General features: G+C 49.0%; 1 pseudogene; it reads right to left on the reverse strand.

Annotated features, from left to right (window-relative positions):
* Window positions 1–2,814: 2,814 nt before the first annotated feature.
* Window positions 2,815–3,047, reverse strand: LOC139277734 (U2 spliceosomal RNA; annotated as a pseudogene).
* Between the last annotated feature and the right edge of the window lie 2,187 nt (window positions 3,048–5,234).

Below are 5,234 nucleotides of genomic sequence, written 5' to 3' on the forward strand. Positions count from 1 at the left end.
ACGCTGGCACACATTAATAGTTATATAGGGCCCAAGTTTCGGGCCGCGTCGCTTTCCTGGACGACCGTTTTTCGCGCCAGAAAGTGCGCCTAAAAAAAACATACCTATTCTCCGGCTCCCTGCAGGTCTTCTGCAGCGGGGCGTAGTGCAGCACGAGCTGTGGGGGGCGGAGCCAGGTCCCTGTGGGCTACAGTGGGCGCGCATGTGCAGTAGCTCCAGGCGCTCAAAACTGCGAGAGGGGCCCGAAGCACGCAGCCCCTAGCCCTGGCCGAATGGCCTCACTTGGGCTGCGTGAATAAGGCTCCTCCCACCCGACCCGACCTCCGCTCACCGCCCCCGGACCTCTGCGACTCTCTTTTCCCCCCCCCCCCCCCCGGACCTCCGCGATTCCCCCCCCCCCCCCCCCCGAGACCCGATGCCACCTACCTGTAAATCCAGCCCGAGGTCTTGGGCCCAGCCGTACACCCCACCTCTCTCCCCTCTCTCCCCTCCCTTCCTCCCTCCTCTCTCCTTCCCTCCCTCCCTCCTCTCTCCTTCCCTCCCTCCTCCTCTCTCCTTCCCTCCCTCCCTCCTCTCTCCTTCCCTCCCTCCCTCCTCTCTCCTTCCCTCCCTCCCTCCTCTCTCCTTCCCTCCCTCCCTCCTCTCTCCTTCCCTCACTCCCTTCTCTCTCCTTCCCTCCCTCCCTCCTCTCTCCTTCCCTCCCTCCCTCCTCTCTCCTTCCCTCCCTCCCTCCTCTCTCCTTCCCTCCCTCCTCCCTCCTTTCCTCCCTCCTCCCTCCTCTCTCCTTCCCTCCCTCCTCCCTCCTCTCTCCGTCCCTCCTCTCCTTCCCTCCCTCCCCTCCTCTCTCCTTCCCTCCCTCCCTCCTCTCTCCTTCCCTTCTCCCTCCCTCCTCTCTCCTGCCCTTCTCCCTCCCTCCTCTCTCCTTCCCTCCTCCCTCCATCCTCCCTCCCTCCTCTCTCCTTCCCTCCTCCCTCCCTCCTCTCTCCTTCCCTCATCCCTCCCTCCTCCCCTCCTCCCTCCCTCCTCTCTCCTTCCCTCCTCCCTCCTCTCTCCTTCCCTCCTCCCTCCTCTCTCCTTCCCTCCTCCCTCCTCTCTCCTTCCATCCTCCCTCCTCTCTCCTTCCCTCTCTACATCCTCTCCTCTCCCTACATCCTCTTTCCCTTCTCCCCCTCTCCCCCCCTTCTCCCCCTCCCCCTTCTCCCCCTCCCCACCTCCCTTCTCCCCCTCCCACCTCCCTTCTCCCCCTCTCCCTCCCCCTCCCATTCTCCCCCTCCCCTCACTGTCAGAAACACAGACACTGACAGACAGAGAGTGAGAGACACACACACAGACAGACAGATAGAGACACTGACAGAGACACACTGGGGGGACCGTCCCAGCACGCTGTTGGAGGACTCCCGGTGCTGCAGTCGGTAAGTAGAAAATTTTTTATTTATTGATTTAAAAAAATATATATATTTTTTATTAATCTTTTTTGATTTATTGGTTGATTTATTGATGTATTTATTATTGATGATGGCTCTTTATTTGTAAAACTGAAGTGTTTAATGTTTGTAAACTTCCCTTTTAAACCCCCCCCCCCCCCCCCCGCCTTTCCCTACGCCTAATTTGTAACCGACGCCTGATTTTTCTAAAGTGTAGACAAGGCTTTTTCGAACATACAAAAATCTTCACTTACTCCATTCTAAGTTAGTTTGGAGTAAGTTTTCACTGCCGAAACTTTGAAAACAGGTGTAAGTGGCCGGACACGCCCCCTTTTGAAAAGAAAATTCTGTTCCAAAGTGAAACTGTTCTAACTGACTAGAACTGGAGCAAACTAAATGCCGAGAATTCAAATTTCTAAGATACTCCATTCTAAACCAGTTGCTCCAAAAAAACAGGAGCAACTCAGGCCGAAACTTGGCCCCATAGACCCTCAAACATCGAGAAGTTTGCCAAAACAGTTTCTTTCTTACTGACAGCACCACTTGAAGATGAACGAAAGCCCCCACAGTTGGCAAGTGTTGTGAATGCAATAACTGTTAGATTGAGTACTGTTTAACTCTAAGAGGTATGACCTTGGCTCTGCTTTATTAAGGCCCAAAGTGATTAATATTCAAAATGGCTGGCCTTTTATACTTGGGCTGCACACACGTGCGTGCAGCCCAATGGCCTCCAACAGTGACGCCATCTAGTGGCTAGTGATCCCAAAAGTATATACATGACAGCACGCCACGCTGCCTGTCCTGAAGAAGAAGATTTTGCATTGAGGTCACACCGATTGCGGACTTAGACGTCCCATTTTATCCAAGGGGGCGGTTGGAGGAGGAAGGGGGATACTAACATTCGGAAAGAGGGAGATCATCTTCTGGGCGGAGGAGAAACATGGAAGATCAGAAGGAAGATGATGGACAGTAACAAAGGGGCACTGACGATGCCCGGGAGCAGTCTGTGCATCGACTCGTTCAGAAGTATGAATGAAAAAAAAAGCAAATAAAATATAAAATAAAAGCAGGAACTTTTCCGAAACCTCTCATATACAATGAAAAAAAAAAATTAGTCACGAGAAAAAAAATACGATTGTATCGTCACATCACCATTGTATAGCTCTGTTTACAAGATTGTAGCTCCATGAAATCAAAGACATTTTACTGGCTTGACAGTGGCCGTTTAAAGGACAAGACCATTTTAGCTAAATATGTAGTTAAGATCATGTCTTTTTTTTTGAAATTCGTAGCCAATCGTTCCAATTCTTTGTCAAATCACAAACGCCAGAGGTCACCTTGCACATGCCAAGGATCACTCTGCGCCAATGCTCTTAGCCAAAAGGCCTAGAGCCACTGCACCGTTCCTGGAAGTACTGCAATACCAGGTTCGTGCCATGGAGGTGGGTGGGTCAAGCCACCCCACACACCTCCGTGGAGGTGGATGGGTCAAGCCACCCCACCCACCTCCTGTTTCCAAAAAGGCAAGCATATACCTTCCTGACCAGGGAGAAACCACCCGGAGGTCATGGTGGCTGGTCAGGTCAGTTACGCATGATCTTAGCCAAAAGGCCGAGAAGCGATATAGTTAAGATCATGTCGCTTTTCTACTTTTCTTATCTATCAGTTGCAAAAAGGAAATGCCCCGGCATCACTTCCTGTTTTGGGGACTGCCAATCACGTGATGGTGTCATCCCTTCTTTGCGTCAGGTGTTTTCCGACATGGGCGGGCTGATTTTATGAATGTGTGTTGCTATGGGGAGCCTCGCCTTTTGGGAGCGTGTATCGTAAAACTGCAGACGCACTCCCTCGGCCTTCCCGTCCATTCATATTAATTTTACTGCACGGAAACTAGTGGGAGTTGCAGCTGGTGGATGAGGCTCCCTGCTGGGTGAGCGATTTCGTACAATCAGCTGTCTGGTATGCAAATAATGTCGGAAGACCTATTATCTGGTGTCTAATACAAACAAGACGGGAAAATTTCCTCTTTGTGTTACCTGTAGCAAACTCCTAAATGTATTGCTGAAGAATGGATTTAGGAAGGGCTACACCTCGCTCACAGAGAAAATCTTCCCCACAGATGTGTGTATTAGATTTAATAGCTAGGTCTTAGTACACAAAAACAGCCATTAACAAAAAAATGTATCGCTGAGATCATGAAACCTGACGACAAATGGGACAATTTCCATTACTTAAAAAAAACGTACATTTATACAGCGCCTTTCACAACCTCAGGATATCCCAAAGTTCTTTGTAGCCAATGTAGCACTGTTTTGAAGTGCAGTCACTGTTATAATGTAGGAAATGCAGCAGGCAATTTGCACACAGTAAGCTCCCACAAACAGCAATGTGATAACGACCAGAGAACCTGTTTTTAGTGATGTTGAATGATAAATGTTGACCAGTGCCAATGTTCCCCCTAAGGTACACGGCCGCACATCAATCAACAACAACAACAGCTTGTATTTATATAGCGCCAGGAGGTTCCGTGCAGGCTGCTCACAACCGGGAAGAGATACCACGCATGCAAATTTAAAGGGACAGTGCACGGAAAAAAAATTAGAGGGAACATTAACCAGAGATACCAGGGAGACCTGCTCTCAAAATAGTGCCATGGGATTGTTTAAGTCCACCTGAAACAACAGATGGAGCCATACGATCATCCCAAAGATAGCACCTCCTCAGTACTGCGTGGAAGTGTCAGCCAAGATTTTGTGCTCAAGTTTCTGAAATGGGACTTGAGAACCCACAACTTTCTGGCTCAAGCGAGAGTGCTACCCACTGAGCCATGGTTGACACCTATCATAGCAATATCTGACTATTGTTATCTGAGTGAAATTAGGAAACAACTCTACATGCAAAGGGTGATAGAATTTTGGAAGTCTCTCCCGCAAACGGCAGTTTATGTTAGGTCAGTTAATTTTAAATCTGAGTTTGAGTGATTTTTGTTGACCAAAGGTATTAAGGGATAAGGTCGCAGGTCAGCCATGATCTCATTGAATAGCGGAACGGGCTCGGGGGGCTAAATGGTCTACATCTGTCCCTGTGCCTTCTGAATGCTCTCCTGTATATAGCACAATATGGTTGCCACCGGGGATTACTCCTGTGGCCATTTTTGTCTACAGTATTGCCAGTAATGGCTTGGTGATACTTCGGAGACTTACCGTCCATTCCAGGTGGGTGCGAATGAATTTGAAGTGACTTTCACAGGTATCTAAAGAATAATATTGCTTCCAGCAGCTCTGCGGAAAGTTCAGAGTTCAATTATTATAAAATATTTCCTCCAGAGTTCATACATTTAACAGCCAAGCAGGTAGAATGAATGAAGTTCACCCTGGCAGATCTACTAATATCTATAAATAAACACCAGAGCCTAGAAATTACTGTGTAGGGTATTAATGGGTTAAGTGTCAGCTGTGGCTCAGTGGTAGCACTCTTGCCTCTGCGTTGGTAGGTCATGAGATCAAGCCCCGCTCCAGAGACTTACGGCACTTTCAAATTCCTAACTGTATATCTTTTGTCCCTCCATTTGCCACTGTCCTTCTGTAGCTGTCGATCTGCTCAATCACACCCTCACCACCTTTGATGCCTTTGTTCCCAGTAATACCCTTACTCTCTCCCACCCTGGTCGCCCCCCCTAGTACACTCCCCATCTTCACTTCCTTAAGTTCGAACGTCTAAGGCACACAACAAGTTTAGCCATTCATTTTGTTCGTCATATTGGCGGCCTTGCCTTTAGCAGTTTAGGTCGTAAGTTCTGGGATTCCTCCC

Source organism: Pristiophorus japonicus, chromosome 12, assembly GCF_044704955.1.
Source record: "Pristiophorus japonicus isolate sPriJap1 chromosome 12, sPriJap1.hap1, whole genome shotgun sequence".
Taxonomy (NCBI): Eukaryota; Metazoa; Chordata; class Chondrichthyes; family Pristiophoridae; genus Pristiophorus; species Pristiophorus japonicus.